Below are 24,073 nucleotides of genomic sequence, written 5' to 3' on the forward strand. Positions count from 1 at the left end.
ATAATCTTATAAAAACAAATCATACAGCCTCAGCAAATGTCTGGCAAGCACACATTTAAAAAAAATGACAAGGAGGCTCCAAAAGTAACAGGGAGTCTCCCAGAAATTAGGGCTGTCCAAATTTTCCATTTCTATCTTACGGAAAGCATTGTACCAGACAAATGAGTTCTGAGAGTGATCCATCTGGGGTACAGGTGGCAGTCTTACCTTAGTTCAGATGGCAGTGGGAGGCCTACCACCTTTTCAACAGCATCTTTGTGCACTGTATCAGCATGACTATCTCTGCCTGAAGTCAGGACAGACTGCCAGATGTGTGGCTGGAGAAAGCAGCTGACCCAACAAAGCAGTAGTCTTTGAGTAAGCAGGAAAGGCCAGATGTAGACACCAAGAGTGCTTATGATGTGCCATATATTGAACCAGAAAACAGTTGCTGGATACTTTGATCATCTGATGAGTTTCTGAGGCTCAAAGTCTTTGTATTAAACTAATAGAATGTGGTTAAGACAGTCTAGGACCAGATGAGGCTGCGCTGGACACTGCACAGTGTCTCACTATGTAAGGTCTTTATCATTAAGCTCTAGGATCTGACATTTAATTCTGAGCTCATTTTGCTGTCTGCATAGAATTTACATGTTCTTTGTCTGCATGAGGTTTCTGTCTGGCTACTTAGTTTCCTCACACTTTCTGAAAAACATTGCCTTCTCTAAATTTTCCATGTACATTGTATTTACCCTTGTGGCTTGGTCATGGCTGAAAAGGATCTGTGGACCAGTTCATTTATCTGGTTAACTGATGAATACAATTAAACATGAAGTGTTAGTATCTTATTTAGTGATACAAAATTGCATGATCTATTTCTTTAATGGAATTGTTAATATCACCTATTGTCAGAAGAATACCATCTGCAAATAATAAAATTTGTTGAAGTATAGGATTCAGTAATATTAAAACCTCTAATATTTTATTTGTTACTAAATTCACAAAAGGCTCTGTTACTAATGTAAGTAACAGGGGAAGAAAACAGCCTGGTTTTAATTTAAATCCATGGGAACTATAGGGTCTAATTTAATGTAAGTTATAGAGCCTTTGTATAATTGCTTTATGTAAATTTTTTCATGGAAGCCATATATTTCAAATGATTTAAAAATGCTTGTACAGTTCGTGAATCAAATGTTTCTCAGGGTCTAAAGTTGTTATTTCTAATTTGGATTATTTGTCCATAATTTGTAATGGTTATATTTGTTTTAATATTATCTTGGGTTTGTCTTTTAGTTATGAAGCCTGTTTGGTCTTTGTTTATTATAAAGTTAATTGTTTTAGTCCATTAGGTATAACTTGTAGTTATTGTTTGATAATAATATCGGTGTATATGAAGAATAAAGACAAGGATTCTTGCCAGGTTTCAGAATTGGTGATGTCACTGAGCAATTTCAGAATAGTTTAATGTTATCACATTTCATTACTGCAAAAGTGATGATCTTTAACAGTAGAATTATGAGGTAATAGTTCATATAGTTTCGACACCATTCCCCATTCTGGTATTATAGACAAGCTCACCAGGCTGAACATAAACCCCTATGTCACGAGATGGGTTGCCAGTTGGCTCACGGATAGAACCCACACGGTGAGAGTTTCAGGCTCTAGGTCCGACTCTAAACCGTTTACAAGTGGCATCCCCCAGGGCTCAGTCCTGGGACCCCTCCTGTTCAGTATATACTTCTCAGAGGTACAGGCAAGCACAGGAGGACTATGGCTGACCAAGTTTTCAGACTGCAAATTGGGGGCCATAATTGACTCTCCAGCTAATACAGACATCCTCCAGAAGGGTCTTACTGAGATGGATACCTGGTGTCAAAATCATGGCCTCAAGCTAAATGCCAAAAAGTGCATAGTCATCCCCTGTGGAAAAAACAAAGTACCTGCGAACTACCACATACGTGGTAGTGCTCTAAATGCAGAAAATGTAATAAGGGTTCTGGGGACCCAAGTAGCTTGTAGTCTCTCCTTTGATAATCATATTGCCAAGGTGGTTAGAAAATGCTTCTGTGTGACCCAGCTAATCACAAAAGGGTTCGCATCTAGAACAAAAGAGGTTATTGTGCTCCTCTACGCATCACTCATCAGACCCATCATAGAGTACAATGCCCCATTTGGGATGTACCTTACAAGACACCTGCAACAGCTGGAAAGACCACAGAAGTACCTCACCAAGAGGATTACTGGCCTCAAACAGATGCCCTATGCAGCCCGACTGAAGAAACTCCAGCTGTACTTGGTTGCATACCGCTTACTCAGAGGTGATCTCTGCCTGACATACAAGGCCATGTCCAACCCAGAATTGATGGACATCTTCTTCTTCTTCTTTCGGCTGCTCCCATTAGGGGTCGCCACAGCAGATCATCTGTCTCCATTTCTTCATATCCTCTGCATCTTGCTCTATCACACCAACCACCTGCATGTCCTCTCTCTCCACGTCCATAAACCTTAACTTAGGCCTTCCTCTTTTCCTGTTACCTGGCAGCTTCGTCCTTAGCATATTTTTCCCAATATACTCTGCAGCCCTCCTCAGCACATGTCCAAACCAACGTAATCTTGACTCTCTGGCTTTGTCTCCAAACCTTCCAACCTGGGCTGACCCTCTAATATACTTATTCCTAATCCTGTCTATCCTCATTACACCCAGTGCAAATCTTAACATCTTCAGCTCTGCCATGTCAAGCTCTGACTCCTGTCTTTTTGTCAATGCCACTGTCTCCAACCCATATAACATAGCTGTTCTCACTACCCTCTTGTAGACCTTCCCTTTCAGTCTTACTGGTACTCGTCTGTCACAAATCACTCCTGACACTCTTCTCCACCCACTCCATCCTGCCTGTGCTCTCTTCTTCACCTCTCTTCAACACTCACCATTACTTTGAACTGTTGATCCCAAGTACTTAAACTCATCCACCTTCTCCACCTCTACTCCCTGCATCCTCACCATTCCTCTATCCTCCCTCTCATTCACACACATATATTTTGTCATAGTCCTGCTGATCTTCATTCCTCTTCTCTCTAGAGCATATCTCCACCTCTCCAGAGTCTCCTCCACCTGTTTTCTACACTCAATACAGATCACAATGTCATCTGCAAACATCATAGTCCACGGGGAATCCTGTATCAACTCGTCTGTCAACCTGTCCATCACCATTGCAAATAAGAAAGGGCTCAGAGCTGATCCTTGATGTAATCTCACTTCCACCTTAAACGCATCCGTCACTCCCACTGCAGACCTCGCCGCTGTCACACTACCCTCATACATATCTTGTACCACTCTTACAGAATTGATGGATTAGCTCCACCTAAAAAAAAAAAACAAATCCCCGAGAGCCACACACTCTAGGAATCTAAACCTCACCACAACCATAAATAGGGCATGCTGGAGGGATAGATTCCTGTCCCAGAGACTCCTGCTTTAGAACAGGATTCCAATCTACATTAGGCAGAGCCCCTCACTAACACTCTTCAAGAGAATCCTTGACGAGTGGATGGGAAACAGAAAATTTACCCCGGGGATCACTGCAGTGGCTCTGCTGGACAGAGGCACAGGGAACTAATCTAAGGAGGCAGCGAAAGCCAACACATTCTGGCTAGGCTTATAGATGCCCTCAGGCAGATAGCCAGCCTACTACTTACCCAAGAACCTATATATTTCTGGAATTGTCTAAGGGAGCTTCATTGTTTTGAAATACCTTCACTTTTTTTTAATTTAATTTATTAAGATATCTTTCATTAATAGTGTCATCTACTGAAAATCAATTTTATTGCTATTACCAAATAGAAATGTAGTTGTATTTTCATCTTCATGTTGCTTTTTTATTTAGGTTTATTAAATATTAATAAAAGTTCTTCTAAATCTGAAAAATTTCTTAACCTTAATCTGGATTTATAATACATTTACGTTCGTTACTTTATTGGTTAATAGAAGTGGGAAAACTGGATTTTTACATTGAGTCAAAATTTAGGGTAAGAAAATTTAAGCAAATATATATTGGGTTTGGTGAAAACTAACATTAAATAATTGGCCATATATTTACATGATTGTCTAGATACTGCTTTAAAAGATATGTTTAATAAAACTATTGAAATATTTGTTACGGGAGTAACTTGTTGGAATTACATGTTCTTCTCATTTGAAGATAGATTGTTACTCATTAAAACAATTCTTCTGCTTAAAATGTTTTACCTTAGCTTCTTGACATTAATCCCAGAAAAAGGAATGATTACAAAATAAATAGCATACTATTAAAACTCAGATCTGCCTATAAAAATCATATTAGAACATGGAACACTGGTGGCATTGGTTTCCCTGATATTAATATGTATTTACTGGGCTCAGTACTCAAACCATTTTCAGATGTTTAGATTGTTTTTGTGATGCCCAGTGGATATTGATTCATTCTATCATTTGTGGAAATTCACCTTTAAAGCCTGCATCTTTTTATGGAGATTATAAACAGTCACATGTTAGTATTTTAATGGTCTTTCTAACACATTAGCATGTTCAAACTTCATTAATATTCTAATGAGATCCGACATTATATGGATATCGATATTTATGTATATAGATAAATGGATATGTACTAGTTTGAACATTTTTTTCTCCTTTTCTCTTCTTACAATAGCTTATATGCCTAAATAGACACTTGTAATTATTGTAAAAAAATTTTTGAAGAGTAATAATTTATTATAGTGGTCAAAATGTTTAAAAGAAACATGCTGTCTCGAGACAAGATTATTTCAAGTTTTGAATTAGATCAAATAAACAGTATCCTAGTATGTAAATATCAAATCAAAATTAAAGGAAATAATTAGACAAAATTGTAAAAACAAAATTACCTTAAATTGTTAGAATAATTTTATGATCATTAATGAAAATGGAAAGATAAAACCTATTATATGTAAATATGTAAAGTTACTCTAGAACTGAATACTAAAATAGATGACAAGTTTTTTGAATTGAAGGTGTTGACTGTTGCAGCTATAATTGAGTCTTTCTCGGTAACAAATGCTTCTATTCCCATTTGTATCAGTTCATCACGATATTTCTTGTTGTGGACACGTTTAGCAATAGCAAGAAAGGTGATTACAGTAGACTGGGAAAAATAAATTTCTGCCTAAATTCATTGATTTCATTAGGATTGCCACTGCTGTATGCCATTAAACTAAGAATGACAAATGCTAAATTAAATTTCAAATATACTGCTTAAAATCAAAAACATTTTTAGAAAAGTATAACTGGTTATCAACTGTGAAAGCAACTTTAAATAGTTAAATAATCTGATTATGTGTTTTGTTTATAGTTGCTTTTCTATATATAAGTTGCAAATTGTTTTGTTTGTCAGTTATAAAACAAAATAATAAAAAATAACACAAAAAAAAGAAACATTATCTGTGAAGAAATTAAAGACATGACACAGAAGTGTGTTTCCACAGGATGGTTATGTAGCCCTAAAAGAGACAAAGGCAAGCATTGTCAAAGCTTGTCTGATAATCATGTTTCAGGTAGATGGATGTTTTGGAAATTTCCTCATATGTTATTTGGAGTCATTAAAATTGGTTTTCATGTTAGTAGACAGTGATGGCAGTTTCACTGTATGGATAATTAAGATGGCTTTCTAATAGAGAAATGAACACTATATTACTTCTGCTTCATCTTGCTCATGGACTAAAATGTTACGGGTATTTTAGAAATTAAAAATGTGCATTTGTGTATTGAGGGATGCTTCACTTTATTGGTACATTAAAGATAGAAAAAAAGCACTGTGCATAGTATGACTGGAAATGTATCATATAAGTGTTTTTTTTTTCTTTCCCCTGCTGGCATAATAATGATGAAAAAGGTTTGCAGTTGATTTGAGGTGGCTCAAAAAACTTTGCAGCAGCTCATTTTGTACCTAAACTGTTTATCAGACTTGATGGGAGGGATAGGATAGCCGTTTTTTTCCTGAGTTCTTTTTCCTTCTTTGCCTTCATGCCTGCCAACCATCAGTTCCCCTCCTTTTGCTATTAATCTTGTTTATTGACATGCCACTAGGAAGTAGGTTGCACTAGGACAAGAGCTGAACAGCTCACCTTACAATGTTTGAAACTTGCATTTTGGCAAGAAGCACGGGACATGGCTGTGTATATAAAATTTATGGAATAAAGTAATGCAGAAATAGAAACCAAAGCAAGTGACAGAAATGTCATCACCTGCGGAAGGATGCTTCTTTAAAACTGGTTGTGTTTAGTGATGCATCACTTAAAATATTCTTGTTGTGGAGACTCATGGTTGCATTTCTTTGTGTTAATGATAGAAAAGAGACCATTCTTAATCTTCTGTAGCCATCAGAAGTAATACAGAAAATTTGTATACTACGTTAGCAGGAGAAATTATTTCTTTAGTAGATTTAATTAGAAGTATTTCTTTAGTAGATTTAATTGATAATTCAGTGTTTCTTCTGACCTTTTTTTCTGAGATTTGTACAAGAAGTACATGTGGATGCTTGCTTCACATTTCATTTATATGTTCATAGGTTGGTACTAGGCTATAGGTCCTAGGGCCTGTACAAGCCTAGCCATAACAATTTCCTGGCTATTTCTTCCCAAACTATTTACTTCCCTGGACCCCTGTCTAGCAGGGCGACTGACATGATCCCCGGGGTGAATTTCCTTTCTCCCATCCAATCTTCAAGGTTCCTTTTGAAGAGGGCCAAAGAGGCGCTCTGCTTGACATGTATGGGCAGTCTATTCCAGAGTCTGGGGAGTCTCTGGGTCAGGAACCTATCCCTCCAGCATGTTTTGTTTATTGTGATGACAAAGTTTAGATCCTTAGATCCTAGATGTAGTGATAAATGTTTATTTTTGGATGCTGTTAAATCTACTATAGTTGTTTCAGAGATGAAACTGCACTTAGAGGTGATAACGAACCAATACCAGTGTACTAAATATTTTAGGGTAGCATGGCTAGGCTTAAACAGGTCCTAGTGTTTTACTATTGTATTGTGAAGGTGTCATACAGGCTGGGGATATTTATTACATCCTGTGTTTAACAGCATAGTCTCATTTACACATTACTTAAACAAGAATAAAGTTTCACCTATTCTTCGGATGAAAGCAGTAAAGCATATGTGTTTTTAAAAATGGGCTAGTTATTTGTTACTCTTTCATTACTTGTGGAACAAATGGGATACATTATTTCCAACTGTACCTTTTCTTTTGTATGTATGTGTTTATGCTTGCACACATTTATATATATATTTATATACACACGTACACACATATACACACACACACACACACACACACATATATATATATATATATATATATATATATATATATATGTGTGTGTGTGTGTGTGTCTGTGTGAATATGAATGGGTATGTGTGTACTCATGCATACATATCCCTACTCCTTTAGTATGATTTTTCTTTCTGTTTCAAAACTAATGGCTTTTTGGTATAGGAAATGAGTTGGCAGCAGAATTGGATACTTTTTGTTTTTATTCTAAATGTAGTTTGGTAGTTTCAGTCTTGTGTTCTACAATTTACTGAGAAAGTATTAAAGTAAATATTTTCTCATCAGACGTGTCTTAACAATGCATAATTATTTCATACCACTTGTTTGTAGCAGTTATGCATTCTGTATTTAGGGGTTGTATCGCTTTTCATATGACAGACATGCACAAGGTACAAGGTTTGATCCTGTCCTCCGTCCAGTGCATATATGGATTTGCATGTTCTCCCTTTGGGATTCATTCCATCTCCAAAAACAGGCTGAGTGTTTCCACCCAAGATTTACCCAAGAATGAGTTGTGGGCTGCAGTACAGACTCTAGATGGTGCATGTTGGGGGAGTTGTATAGACCAACGACGGTGGACATCAGCTGTGGTGTGTAGTATCTTCTAGACAAAACGCAGACTGCTAGCCACTCGATGGCTTAAAACTTGTGTCTAGATGATCTGGTTGCATTGGCTAGTGTCACCAAAAATGGCCGTGAGTATTTGCCATAGTGGGTTGAAGAACCGGCCTACTCCTACCTTGTCTGTGCACCCATGCTTATGGTGGGAGGGGTCTTTGTGCCCCTGTTGGCCAGTATATGCCTGCCATAAAGCCCAGCAGCCCTGAGTCATACTACTCAAAAGGAGGACAGACTAGAAATGGTGTGGGAATTGTGGTGGGGGAGAAGCTTCAGAAGACAGTGAGGGATGTTATCAGAATTAGTGACAGATTCATAGCATTCAGATTCCTGTGTAAGAATAGGGCAATATTCATAATCTCAGTCTATGCCCCACAGCAGGGTTATGACAGTAAGTGGCTGCAGGACCTACTTGATAAAGCCGGACATAGCGAGTTGGTATTGATAATGTGGGGCATGAATGCACATATTGGGACAGACAGAACAGGATATGAGGACTACCTGGGTCCATATGGGTGGGGGGAAAATGAATAAAGAAGGAGAGACCATTCTAGACTTCTGTCTGACAAATGCCTTGATGGTAGGCAACACATAGTTCAGCAAGAGAGATAATCACAGCATTACATACAGAACTGACCAGCATAAAACTCAGGCTTCCTCCTAGTAAGGAAAGGGCACTGGGAAGTATCAGCAATTGCAGAGTCATCCCCATTGAATTTTTTGGCCTATATCATAAAGCACTATTTGCCATAATCATTTGCAAACAGTGGTTAGAAAATACCCAGTGGGCAACAGAAACTACATTGATAACCTAGAAGTTGACTGAAGAGCAAATACAAGAGTTCAAGGAAATACTGAAGGCTGTAGCACCTCAGGAAGAAGAGGAAATAGGTGGAGTTGAAGAAGAATGGTAGCAGTATCTTAAAACAGCTTGTGCGAGGGTGATGGAAAAGATACGCTGTTGAGACAGGTATGGAAATAAAGTACATAAGGAAAGCTGGTGGTGGAATGCAGAAGTCCAGGAAGTCATCGAAAGAAAGAAAGCGTGCAGAAAAAAGTGAGAATAAAAAAGATGGAGCAGGCCAAAAAGGAATACTGTGTGACTAACAAAGAGGCTAATAAAGGAGTTACATTACTAAAGAACAAGGCATCAAATGCACTCTTAACAGCTTCTGGAAAGTGGGTCTGTAGATGACACAAAGAACTCTCCTGTTAGGTTACAAGGCAAGATAGATAACGAAGACAGGTGTCACATACCCTTCATAAGGGATGCTAGCAACAACCTGCTTATCGGTTGACAGGACGTCAAAGGCAGATGGAAGGATTACTCCCAGCAGCTTCTGAATGAAGAAAACCCCACAGAAGCTGTACTGTCCCAGACAGCCTATGATAAAAGAAGAGAAGCCCACCATAGAAGAAGTAAGAACAGCACTAAGGAAAATGTAAGGGAAAGCAGCAAGCTCAGATGAGGTCACTTCAGACATGATCAAAGATTTTGGGCAAGTTAGGGGAAGAAGTGGTTCTTAAGGATATTAGTAGCATATGGAGAGAGAGAAAGAAGCATACTAGTGCCAGTGTACAAGAACAAATGGGACATTCATGAGTGTGGGCGGCATAGATGTATCAGACTCCTGTCACACTGCATGAAAGTTCTGGGTAGGATGAGTGATAAATGAATAAGCAGAGTAGTAAGATTGAAGATGAGCAGTTTGGATTCAGATCAGGATGCAGCACAACCGATCTGATGCTTGCAGTGAGACAGATATTTGAGGAGAAGCTAGAGATGAGGAAAGAGTCCAACTGGGCATTCCTAGAATTGGAGAAAGTGTATAACAGGGTCTCACTAAAGATGGTTTGGGTAGCCCTGTGATGGTTCAGAGTCCCAGAAACATTGTTAGAATTTGTGCAGGCTATGTACAAGGATCCAGTGACACAGTCACGATCAGTGTTTGAACTCACAGAAGGGTTCCCTGTGTGAGTGGGTGTGCATCATGGTTCAGCTGTTAGCCCTTTGCTGTTTGAATTGTTGATGGACTACATTACCTAACGGATCAGAGGGGTCGGATCAACAAAGTTGCTGTAAGCAGATGATGTGGCATTACAGGCAGATTTGGAACTAGAGCTTCAGCAGAGTGTAGGTGAATGGAATTCAAAACTGAAGGCACACAAGATGAAACTGAGTACAGATAAGGCAGCTGTAATGTCAGCAAATGAGTGAAAGCAGAAGAAGCTGAGAACTGAGATAGAAGGGAAAATAATGGGACAAATAACAGCTTCAAGTTCCAGGAAGAAGTGGTTTAGAGAAAGGTAGTGTGAATGAGGTCATAGCTAGAATTAGAGGGTCTACAGCCAACTGGCACAGACTGTCAGAGGTAGTGTATGACAGAAGAGTGCCAAAGAAGCAAAAAGTAGGGTGTACAAAACAGTGGTGAGATCAGTACTACTGTGTATTACAGAAACCTAGACAGTGAAAGAAGAGCAGTTGAAGAAGCTGGAGGTGATGGAGATGAAGTGCCTGAGACTAGTGGTAAGATGCACACCGTGAGAGAGATGAAGTTAGGATATTAGAGCAGAGTAGGTCCAAGTAGCTCCAATTACAGAGAAGGTCAAAGAGAACAGATTACCATGGTTCAGCCACATGTGCAGGAAAGCAGAAGACAATCTGGTGAAGATGATTTGGGACAGGAAAAAGGCAAGATGAAACGATGGCATACAGTAAAGAGATTAATGGATTTTGTTAGAGAAGACCTAAGACAGTTAGGCATGACTGTTGAATAAGGTAGGCGAGTGCCTTTGAACCAAAAGAGATGGCTACAGTTGATGTGACACTGCAACCCAGTGTGGAAAATGGGGAAAAGGGGGTTGATGTTGATATTGCATGTTTAACATGCATTAATTTACTGAAATTTTTTTATATTTTGCATGCAGGTTGAAGAAGAAATTTAGCTCTTGTGATTAGCTGGTGCAGTGGTGCAGAGGCCTGGCGTATGATAGAATGTTCTGCTTGGAAGATAGGATGAAGTGGGCAGTGGACAGCTTTCTTGTCCTCATGCAGGTATGAGTGGAATGCCTACCTCTGCAAACTCTGGTGGAGTGCAGGAGCCTTACAAGCCAATTGTTAGAAAGGGAGAGTAACCAGTGTTCTGTATGGAGGTACTGCTTTGCATGCAGTACATTCGATGTAATTGAACAGCATTCTTCTTATTAAGGAACTCAGACTGCTTATTCAGGATGATGACTTCTGGCACGTCGTCCTTTACTCCTCTCTTCCTGGCTGTAGGAGGCTGTGCCAGCTGACTGAGCTTCATCTGTTTCACACCTGGGGTAGTGCATATATCCTCTATGAGCAGGGGTAACCTGTAAGATACTCAAGGCATAGGCACAAATCCATGCCATCCCATTGCCCTTAGGGGCCTATAAATTGGGTAAAATCTGGTTATATTGGTTAGGGTTGTAAAGGCTCTTAAGCCATTAGCCTAGTAATCTCCTGTGAACCTATATGGCATTGCCTACTCCTAAAGAAGCTGGCAGGCAATCCAGCAGTGTGACAAAGCTTGGATTGCTTGGAAAAGAGATTAGAGGTACCAAGTGAGATTTGGGGTGAAACGCTATGAAGCCACTTCTCAAGCAATCAGTTGGGCAGGGGTCTGGGATAAAAAAAAAAAAAGAGCCATTCTGGTTAATCTTCGTATTTACTGAGCAAGTAAGTTAATAAATTTAAGTGAGTGGCTGACTGCCATTTTTTCTTCTTCTTGCCACTAGGTAGCTGATAATGTATGCAAAATGCTGCCAAAGGCCACATGGCAGGGTTATACAAATTTCCTACCTTTTTCAGAAATAGTGTATTGCAGCCATTTTGCCATCCTTTTTTATTTGTACTAAACTTTAATGCTTGGACATAGTTTCTGGGTGTTGAAGTTTATCATATAGATGACTCAAAAGTTGGTCATCTGAGCCTTTGCGTTTTCACCTTTCTGCAGGTTCTCCAAAGGATTTAATTTATCCTGCCTGAGATTCTTCCCAACATTTATTTACAGCAGAGAGTCTGTGAAGTAAAATCTAACAGACAAATTTTCATGATATCAACTGATCTGTGAGAACACTACCTGCATTGTGTGCTTGTTATCCTTCTGCTGGCCCTTTTTTTGGCAGCCCCTTTGCTTGGCATCAGTGAATGCATTTTCCAGTACATTGTTTAAGTGCATCATTTAATTTGCTTGCTTGTTTGTGTCCGTCATGTGTAGTTGCACATTACATGTGGATTACACTGGGATTTGGCCTGTTAATTTTATGTGGTCACAGGATGTGCTTGCTTCTTCCTGAGTAAGGCGCTAGAGTTTTTTTTCTTAATTGTGCTGAAGTGAGACATCAGAACCATATTTGTAGAAGTATAGAACCTTCTTACCAGTGACTGATATAAGTGCTTATTTTTTATTTACATGTAATCTGATATGGTATGTACACATTTTTGTTTATGTATTTTGTAATATCTGTCAACTGCTGAGCTTAGTTGCTTGTAGCTGTGCATGTGATGTGTGGGCTCATGAGTTTATCTATAGGTAGATATATACTGTGACAGAGTGGCATCCTGTCTTGACTTGTTCTGTGCCTTAACATGTGTTGAATGCTGGCATAATTGTCTGGTTCATTTCCATCCATGTACAAGGTAAAGCGGGCAGTGGAAAAAAATGACTGATGAAAGCTCAGGGTAGTGTTCATAGTTCGGACTTTTGTAGCTACAGCGCCACTACAAATATATGCAAATAAACCTCACACAATCTTTTTGCATTGACTAAGGGAATGAAAAGGCATTTTGCAAAACACTCCTACTTGAAGCAAAAGCATAAAGTACTTAAAGATAAGTGTTAAGTATATATGAAGGACTGAGTTAAAGGCCTGAAAGTCATCCTTTATAAATGCATTATATACAGTAATGAAATCAGTTAAAGACATACTGCATTTGCTACTTTATTCATGTGTACCAGCAGCTTTAACAACTAATCTCATAGTTCTCCTGTTCTGCTTGGTCTTGTACTCATTCTCATCACCGTTAGATAGAGAAGTTATAGGACTATTGTTGTTTTCCTGTATTTCACCTTTTTTTTTTTCTTAACATTACTGATGTAACTACTACTACCATTACAATGCAAGGGGTGAACCTTCCACTTCAGCACAGAATAACAATGAAGGAAGTGTGCATGGTAAATGTCCCTTATGCCTCTTTACTAAGCATACAGTAGTATATGCAGTTTCTGTATTAGTAATGTTTTCAAATAATTTTTACAGGGTCAGCAGCAGAAGCAAACAGTACCACTGTACCAGTAAATTTGAAGGATATCAGCAGTGGAATAACTGTTGAAAATGATGATGATGATAATAATGATGGCACAGTCATATTTATGAAGCAGCCTATGTACTTATAATGTTTTCTATGCAAAGGATATGCTTTACTTTTGCATTCTGTTGCTAAGTCAGAAGTCAGGCTTTTGTTAACTGAGTGGAGTCTTACGGAAATGGTAGTTTCCATGATAATAATTCATGTCGGTACACAATGACAGACACCTGGTGTCAAAGTCATGGCCTCCTTAATACAGAAGAGGTAGTAAGAGATCTGGGGACTCAAGTAGATAGTAATCTCTCCTTTGACAATCATATTGCCAAAGTAGTTATGTGGCCCATCTAATTACTAAGGGGTTCGTATCTAGAAATAAAGAGGTTATAGGGCCCCTCAACTCGTCACTCATCAGACCATCATAGAGTACAATGCCCCATTTGGGATGTACCTCACAAGACACTTCCAACAGCTGGAAAGACCACAAAAGCACCTCACCAAGAGGATTACTGGCCTCAAACATATGTCCTATGCAGCCCGACTGAAAAAACTCCGGCTGTACTCAGTGGCATATCGCTTACTCAGAGGTGATCTCTGCCTGACTTACAAAGCCATGTCCAACTTAGAATTGATGGACTTGCTCCACCTAAAGAAATCCAAGTCACTGCGAGCCATGCGCTCTAGTGAGCTAAACCTCGCCACAACAATAAATAGAACATGCTGGAGGGATAGATTCCTGTCACAGAGACTCCCCATGCTTTGGAACAAAATTCCTAACTACATTAGGCAGAGCCCCTCACTAACACTCTTCAAGAGAAGCCTTGACGAGTGGATGGGTAACAGAAAGTACACCCCTGGGATCACTTCATTGGCTCTGCTTGACAGAGGCTCAGTTAATTAATCAGTGGGGCGGCGAAAGCCGACACACTCTGGCTAGGCTTATAAATGCCCTCGGGCAGATAGCCTAGTACCTACCTATGAACCTATGAAAGTAGCACACAGTCCCCAAGTTTAATGATAGGATCTTGCACCACACAAGTTAGTAACTGCAGGAAGTGACTGCATCAGAACGTCAAGCATATGCTGATATTAATATCCAGTATGTACATGAAGAAAACCCATGCACCTCTACACCTGTATTTCCAAACCCAGATGAACATTTTCAGGATCATGGTAGGTGTCTGTACAGTCACTGAGACATGGTTTAAAGCCACGGAGAGCACACCAGCATTGCAAGGATATAGTACTTTCCCCACATTTAGACATGCTACTTACTATACAGCAGGGATTAAAGGTGGATGTGTAAATGTACCAGGAAAGGTAGATTTTTGATGACATTTTTTAAAAATATTTGGCATGGAAGATATGACTTCATTAGTAGGAGTTCGGAGTGAATTTTCATATTATTCACCAAGATACAAAAACTGGGCTAGGCTAGACAGAACTTCAATTTCACAGGAACTTGTGCATTTAATTGAAAGTTGTGATACACATCCAGTAGCTATTTCAGATCATATGCCAATAATAACTGAAATAAAAACACATGGTAATGAAATGAAAATGAGACACTGGCGCTTTCCTACCTATCTGTTGAAAAAAAGAGAAATTTAAGGAATGGGTAGTGAAAGGTATTCAGGAGTTATTAGAGAAAGCAGACATTTATTCTGAAAATATAGCTAGGGAGGGGAATAAAATTAAAGTGGAGTTTGAAAAAATAGGGTGGAAATGAAAGATGTGTTTAAGAATAAACAAGAATTATTTTGAGTGACTGACAAACGTTAAAAGTATTGTAGAATAAGAGGAATCTTACAGAACAAGGAGAGGAGCAATTGCAGAGGGCTAAGCAGAAAATAAAGGATTATATTGATACTAAGCATGAGTTTAGAAAGATTGCTGTTAAGCAACTGTTTTTGATAATAATGCTAGAGCACAAAAACTTTTATTGTAATGACTCAGGCAACAGAAAGTAGAAGAGTTGTCACCAAGCTTATGGAGCCTATAACAAGAGAACCTGTAGAGGTACTAGAAATGTTTCAGAAATTTTATGAAAGTCTGTATAAAGCAGAGAAATATGGAGATCAAGAAAAGGTGCAAATGAAAATGTTTATGGAAGAATTAAATATGCCAAGGTTAGAGGTAGATGAGCCTCAGTTACTAATATGATAGGAGGAGATGAGATCAAAATAGTGATATGTAACCAGTCAACAGGAAAGTCCCCAGGAATAGATGGTATTCCTGTGGAAGTTTGAAAGCTTGGAGGGAAAAAATTATAAAGTTCTAAAAGATTTTGTTTAACAGTGTTTTAAGAGGAGGAGAAATACCAACTTCCTAGAAGAAAGTGGTAGTGGCTGTAGTACCTAAAGAGGGTAAAGACCCTTCAAGTCCATCTTCATGCTGGCCCATTTCAGTCTTAAACCATGATTATAAAGGGTTTATATCTGTAATGGCTAAAAGAATGGTAAAGGTGATGCCAAAATTGATGGTCACGGATCACTGTGGTTTTGTTGAGGGGAGGCAAACATTTGACCCCATTAACAGAACATTGATGATCCAATGGGAAGTTGAATGTAAGAAAATAACACTGTTGGTGGGTCTTGATGCAGAGAAAGCATTTTATAGAGTAAGATGGGAGTTTATAACCAAAGCAATGGACGCATTTGCATTCACTGATAAAATTATAAGGGTGATTAGGTGGCCATATGAGGGTTCGGAGGCGAAAATAGACTGGGTTTCTCTCTGATAATTTCTGTTTAAGCAGGGGAACCAAGTAGGGTGTCCTCTTTCCCCTTTGTTGTTTGTACTATATTTAGAACCATTGGCCAAGAAAATAAGAAGAGACCCAGAAATTCAAGGATATAATTGGTATAGTAGTCGAGAAAAGCTGGCTGTATTTTGAAGATGTTATTTTATACCTGATAAAGCAAGAAAATGAGAATTCAGTGTTGTGGAATATTTTAAGGCGCAATTTCAAATCTTTTTGGAATACAAAATTAGTGAAGCTAAAACAAATGAAATGGCTGTAAATTATGTACCCGCCCACTAATTGGTTCAGCAGTATCTATATTTATGGGGACATGATAAAATTAAATACTTAGGCATATGGATTAAAAAGGATTCTGGTGTGGCAGCTAAGTATCTGTGGAAAGAGACTAAACAAAAGATATTACAAAAACTGAGAAGTTGTAGCTGTGTTATATGGATATGGATAGCAAGATACAAGCAATTAAAATGTTTTTAGTCCCTTTAGTTTTATACACAGGTCTGGCATATTTTTATCAACCTGTGGAGAAGTTGTCGTTAGCAATTAATAAAGAGCTGAAGGATTTTATTTGAGAGGGGAAGACGGCAGAAGTCAAGTGGGATGAGCTGATTCTTCCAGTGGAACACAGCAGTTTGGGATTACCTGATTTGAAGGGGTATTTCAGAGTTACATAGTTAAGGTTCATATACATAGCACAAGCAGAAACCTGTAATTCAGAGTGGAAAAGGATATTGATGAAACAGGGAGGAAGCTCAAGAAACAAGGAGAGACTGGGATTTTGGGTTTGTATCCTTAAGGAGAATAACAATAACCATGCAGAATGTTATAAAGTAGCAGAAAGTATTCTAAGAACTAAGCCAACATGGGAATGGAGAAAGGGAATTCTGCTGATAGGGATGACCTGCAGTTAGGGATACATACAGTAGGCAAGGGGGGGTGGAATTTATTGGAGAAAAACTGGTAAAAGTACCAGGGTATTGGGAGCAAAAAATTAGAGAGGGAAAGGTAATAGACTGGGAAGAGACCAAGAATTTCTTTGCAGTGCAGGATAGAGATTACCTTCCCTATCAAGAATTGATAAAGTATAGACAAAGAGAAAGAAATAGGGGGATCCTAAGTGAAAGACCAGCACTGGTAGAGTTTTTTAGTAGAATCTAGAACAGAAACTGCTATTAAAAAAGGAATAATTAGTAGAGCATATAAAATATTGCATGATAACTATAACAGTCAATTAGAGGAGTTTAGAAAGGATTGGAAAGAGAGATTCACAAAGAAACAGTGGAAGGTATATGTATGTCTCCCAAACAGGGTTGCCAGATGTCTCTATTTCAGCAGGATTGTCCCGAGTTCAACAGAGAAATCCTGGGTCTTGATGTTACATGTGAAAATCCCGATGCCGTTGAGTTCCTCTGATTCTGCCTATTCGTCTACTCCAACTTGTCTCCAAAATGCGAGTTTGTGTGTGGAACTTCCTGAATGTTGCCTGTGCACTTGCAATGCCTTGTAGTTTGTACTTATGTACGTATGTAGCATTTTCGTCATACATTTCTCGTCATGCTGTGTGTGGAGTGAACGGACGTGGTGGCCATGGCTGCATCCTTATTGCTCTTTTTTCTTGAAGAAGTTTGACACATATTTTAGGGTAAGTCAATGATTATTATTACTTTTGGAGTGGAACGTGTTCCATTTTCAAAACCGGAGTGCTATCACTTTGTGTTTTACGCTGATCTGTCAAAGTGGTGAATACTTGAATGATGTAATCTAGGTTAGCTGAGCAGACGAAGATTGACAGAAACTTGTCCAAATATGCACCACATTCTGAGTCTGAGATATAAAAGCAGGCAGTGGAGTTACATGCATTGAATTCCTGTTTCTTCAGGCAGCAAAAGTAAAGTTTCTTCAGGCTCACTCTAAAATCTACTGTACTAGTCTGTACTCATAAGAAGTCAGTAAAATCTGCAAAGAGATTCCTTCCGCATACATCATGCATTTTACTGTTACATAAATCATCTAAGCAAAGGCAAAATAACAAATATAATTTATTCTTCGCTGAGTTAATGTATTCTTCACTGAGTAGTACAAGCAGGTTTAAATATGCACTTTTTGTAATTAAGGCTCTTTGTATTATTTGCTGCACTATGCCAGAATTTGTAGCCTGGATGGGTTAAGACTTAAGATGGTCCATAATCCAATTATTAGTAGGATCTGTACTTATTTCTACAAGGAAGCTGTCTCTACAGATAAAAACAGAAGATGCCAACAGAATAATACACTTTAGCTTAAAATGACTACACAGAGTTTCTATCGGCATACTAATCCTATATTGACTCAAGCAATACCAGTTAATAATGTACAAAAACAATGGTATTGATAATGCTATCCAACAAATTTAGAAAACTAACAGTATTAAACTAAATGTAATGATCAATTCCATCAGCAATTTTATCCACATTTCAATACCTTTCCTGTCTGAGCTATTTCCAGGAGCAGTGATGACTTTTTCTGAGCCTGGCAGGTTTGACAACCGGAATCACACTTCAAACACTACAGTTTCACTAGGAATTTGCAGCAGATCTTTATTGTTAATTATTATTTATTATTAATAATAGTTATGCATACACTTTTTTTTTTGGTCACATTTCTAAGTCTAATTTGGCTCAATTTGTGGTTTTGTTTCTTCAGGTAAGCTTTCACAAGAAGCCCTTACTGGTCAATTACACACCGCAGCTTAACCGTCTCTGGGATCACTAGTTTGTAAGAGCAGCTGGCACTCCTGATAAGAAAAAAATTCTACTAAATTTAGCCTGTTTATTACTATGTTTTCCTTTTGAAAGTTTAAATGCATTATCCTACAGGGGTTCATGCTTGTTTTCAATACATTTCACTATTGCCAAGGTTTTTTTTTTTTTTTTTTTTATGAAATACTACATGTCTTTACAATTAGTTTAATAAACGTGTGTGTGTGTGTTTGTGTGTGTGTGTGTGTGTGTGTGTGTGTGTGTGTGTGTGTGTGTGTGTGTGTGTGTGTGTGTGTGTGTGTGTGTGTATGGCAAGTTCTTATAGAATTCCTGGGACAAAAAAATGGGTTATATTGGCTTCTGCCTAGACAAAGGAATGTCTAGATCACATTCTGCCAGAACAAATGGGCCAACTGGGAAAAAGTAGAGAGGTCACTGGACAAGGGCCTGGGGAGGGAAAAGAAAAAAAAAGTCCCTTTAATTCCAATTGCATGCCATCCAGTCATGTCTTGTAACTTTGCAGCAGACTAAACTGTTAACTATTTCTGTTTAAAAATGATCTTGTGGTCCTAGAAATTCAACATTTAAGGGTGTTAACTGTAGTCACTTTTTCTCTGTAATAAGCAGTTCACTTCTTAACCCTGCTGGCATCCTGTAATTTTGCTGTCATATATTTATATTGTTATGCTTAACTGCTTAAGTCAATATTATATTTATGTATAGGCTTCTTGGAAAAGCAGACCTCTTGTGCAGTCTCAGATATGATGTGTCCTTAAAATGTTACTAGTAGCAACACTGGCAAATGACAGAATTGCATTTTCCTGATTTGAAATGGGCGTGCTCTTTAGCAGCTCCAAGTAGAAATTATGTACTGACTCTATGTGTATTTGAGTTTGAAGCTTAGTAAACTTGCTCAGAAGTATTTTTCAGGATAAATGTGTATCTACTTGATTTAGTGCTATGCTATTAGATGATAAAATAATGCTGTTCTGATTTGTATTTAACTTGAAAAGTAGTTATCTTAGGCAATGTTTTGTGCTTGAACTGCTGAGTACATTATTGATTTTTTCTCTGCTTTTAAATTAATGTTAGTAGGAGTTAGTGTAACAATATGCTCACCAGAAATAAAAAAGAAGCTAAATAGAAGGCCACATGTGCCGGATGATGGAGCATAGATTCATAGATTAGTACTAGGCTAACTGCCCTTGCAAGCCATTTTAAGCCTAGCCAATTATCCCTTGTTCACAGGTTCATAGGTTGATGGGTGTGTACTAGGCTAATGGCCCTGGAGCCTTTACAAACCTAGCTCATAGGATTACCCTGACATTGTGCCACCCGACCTTAGTTCCCAGTGCCTCTGTCGAGTAGAGCCACTGGAGGTGAATTTTCTATTTCCCATCCACTCATCAAAGTTACTCTTGAAGAGGGCCAGTGAGGTGCTCTGTTTGACATGTATGGGAAGTCTATTCAGAGCAAGGGCAGTCTCTGGGTTATGAACCTGTCCCTACAGCAGGTTCTGCTGATTGTAGTAATGAGGTTGAGGTCACTGGAGCTTGTGGTGCGGAGGGATTGGGATTTCTTTAGATGTAGTACTTCTAACAGAGCTGGATCAGACATGGCTTTGTATGTCGAGCAGAGATCGACTCTAAGTAGGCGATATGAGACAGAGAATAGTTGGAGTTTTTTGAGTCTGTCCATATAGGACAAGTGTTTAAGGCCTAGGATCCCCTTTGTGAGGTACATTTGCGGCCTCTCCAGTTGTTGCAGGTGTCTACTGAGATGCATGCCAAATGGGGCATTCTACTCGACTGGCCTAATGAAGGAAGAGTAGAGGGAGACAATGACCTCTTTCTTCCTGGATATAAAACCCTTAGTAATGAGATGTGCCACATAGGACTTTCTGACCACAGTGGCAATGTGGTGGTCAAAAGAGAGGCTGCTGTCAACCTGTGTTCCCAGATCTCTTATAACACCTTCTGTGAGACCTTTGTGTCTGTCCTTGTGAGACTCAAACCCTTCACCTTGTGTTTGTAAGGCAAACACCTTAACCATTAGGCGAAACTCCCAACCCCACTCATCCTACTTGTGCTTGTGTTGGACTCTCTGTACTCATTCTGGTAGAGAGACCAACACAAGCAAATTAACTTAATTTAGGAAGTAATGTACATGTGCAGAATCTGTTTGATTATGAAAAGGAATTGAAGATGAGGCAGGTTACCAGCTTTCCTGAAAATAATAACAAATAACTATAATCTTAGCAGAGAAAGTATTGCCTGTAATGGAAGGAGTAGGTTAAAACAGCCCTGAACATGTACTGAGTTTATAGTTTTTTACAGCAGGATGGTGTGGCAAATTCAGTCTGTGAATTATTCTGAGTTACTGAGGGCTGGCATAATGACGTTTACAATTAGTTGTACAGAGAAAAGGCAAGAGGGGTTTGGAATTTACAGAATTTGGAGTTTACACACCCATTAAACTGTGACATTAAGTAGTTTTGTTATAACGTCAAGAATTATACCAGGCAAGAAATCTGGTTGTGATAATACGTAACTATTGAAAACTTTTTAAAAATGGATAATTAGGGTACATAAAAAACTGCTTGGTAACTATAGTAATCAATCAGAGGAGGTTAAAAAGATTGGGAAGAGAGACTAGATAAGCAGCTCACGAGGAAACAATAGGGGAGGCATATGTATGGCTCCCAAATATGCAGCAAAGTCTAAAACGGACAGGATTTTTACCTGGAAGTGTTTGCATACGTATTTTTGTACCCCAACGTTTCCCAAGCAGTCTCCAAAGAATTTTTCCTCAGACAGATGGCAAATGTTGGAGGTTTGATATTGTTGAAAGAGGTAACTGGGTCTGGGAACATGCTTTTTATGAGTGGAATGAGTTGGCAGATTTAACAAAAATTCCATACGGAGTACTCTGTCAGAAATATTAGAGAAGCAAATGGCAGTAACTAAGGAAATTATTCTTTTGAGTTGGGAGAGCTCCGAGTGAGAAACAGTAAGACCTTGTTAAGCTTAATTCTTCTGGCTACCCAAAAAACAATCACTAGGAGGACGTTCTGGATTTGTACAAACTGTGTGGGTGTAATGTAGCACTATTTCCCATGTGATGGTTTGTTGAAAAAAAAACTGTAGCAAACTCATAAACCACCAGTTAAGTTCTGAATGTTTTCATTTATGACTGCTCCAGATGGTGGATGGTGTTGTCTGATATGTTAACATTATATTATGTCACATATGATGGGTCAGTTAATTAGCAAGAGTTCACAAGCTAAAATATTTTTAAACCACATTCGATCACAGCTGATTTCTAGATTCTATTAAAAATATTTTAACACGTAAAAACTTTTCATCCATTATATAGATAAGTACTTCCAAAGATGATGACAGTACTCCTTCAAAGAAAATAAAAAGGTTTGTGAAATTTAACACTGATTGGGTGAAAAAATATTCCTGGTTACAAGAAGGACGAGAAGAATATGTTGCATGTTCGATGTGCAATAATATGTCGTTTTGAATTGGACATGGTGGTGAAAATTACATCAAATGACATTTGAAGTATGTGCACACCAACAATATTTCAGCAGCTTCAGCATCCACCAAAATAACAAAATTTTTCATGCCAAAAAATTCAAAGGAAGAAGATGATATTATTGCTGCAGAAACAGCTTTTTGTTGCCACACTGTGAAGCATTTCCACAGTTACATTTCCAGTGACTGTACAGGATCGCTCTCTTCTTGTTCCAGATTCAACAATATCAAAAAAATATTGTTGTGGCAGAACTAAAGCCACAAAAATAGTTACGCATGTGCTTGCACCTGAATCAAAAAGAATTATTTTGAAAGAATTGCAAGATGACCAGCCATTTTCTGTGAGTACCGATGCCTCAAGTAAAGGCAATATAAAAACCTTCCCATTAATTGTACGGTATTTTAACAAAGAACAGGATATTCAAACAAAATTATTAAGCTTCTACTCACTGGGAAAGCGAGACATCAGTTAGTATAGCAGATTCTGTAGCATCATCATCATCATCATCATCATCATCTTCTTTCGGTTGTTCCCGTTGGGGTCGTCACAGCGGATCTTCTGTTTCCATTTCTTCCTGTCCTCTGCATCATGCTCTTTCACACCAACCACCTGCATGTCCTCTCTCACCACATCCATAAATCTTATCTTAGGCCTTCCTCTTTTCCTCTTACCTGGCAGCTCCATCCTTAGCATCCTTTTCCCAATATACCCAGCATCCCTCCTCAGCAAATATCCAAACCAACGCAATCTCGCCTCTCTTGCTTTGTGTCCAAACTGTCCAACCTGAGCTGACTCTCTAATATACTGATTCCTAATCCTGTCCATCCTAGTCACACCCAGTGCAAATCTTAACATCTTTACCTCTGCCACATCCAGCTCTGACTCCTGCCTTTTCCAACAGCTTTAAAAGATAATAATTTAAAAATACTAACTGTAACAGCTTTCTGCGCCGACAATACTAACTTCAGTTTTGGTAAAAAAACAAAGCATCTTTACAGAATTAAAAGACCTTAATTCAGATATAATTGGAATTGGGTGTAATTGTCACATACACAATATTGCTAAAAAAGCTGTGCAAACTTTAACTTTTGATAGAGTCAATCGTTATAAAAATGTATAATGAATTTAGTTCATCGACAAAAAGAGTCGTACAACTAAAATAATTGTTTGAATGGCTAGAAGTAGAGTGGTCTGAAATGTTATGCCATGTGCCGACTCGATGGCTCACTTTGATGCCCGCAATTGAGCGGATAATAAAAAAAATTTGAGCCAATATGATTGTACTTTTTGAGTCTAAAATCCAAATCTGAAATTCTTGAATTGTTTTTCAATGATGAATTGGCATTAGCATACCTGGGGGTTGTTGCAAATGCATGCACTATTATTCAGAATGCGTTAACAAAACTTCAAAGCAATGATGTTTTAATAATTGATGTTTTTGAAATAATGACTGGCGTATTGCAGTCTCTCAGTCAAAAAAAGATGTTACTTTTTTATGGAAACATTGCTAGAACAATGTTACTACATTGCGGTGACAACACCAAAAAAACCCATTTCAAAAATGACATACAGAAATTTTTTGACACAGCGTTAAAACACCTGCAGAAATGGTTTGATTTTAAAAGTAACAAATTTCAGTGCATTAATGTCTTGTCCTTAAAACCAAATGTAAAAATTTAATTTTCGTCAGTTGAATTAAAATTATTTCATATTACTTGCAATACTGACCTTCTATATGAAGATGTCTGTTTATTAAAT

The 24,073-nt window shown here is 38.3% G+C and overlaps 1 protein-coding gene across 3 annotated transcripts in view; it reads left to right on the forward strand.

Annotated features, from left to right (window-relative positions):
- The window catches only part of PHF3 (PHD finger protein 3), a 2,404,159-nt gene that overhangs the window by 342,929 nt on the left and 2,037,157 nt on the right, over positions 1–24,073 (forward strand). The window lies entirely within an intron of this gene.

Source organism: Protopterus annectens, chromosome 2.part2, assembly GCF_019279795.1.
Source record: "Protopterus annectens isolate FY-2018-M chromosome 2.part2, PAN1.0, whole genome shotgun sequence".
NCBI lineage: Eukaryota > Metazoa > Chordata > Ceratodontiformes > Protopteridae > Protopterus > Protopterus annectens.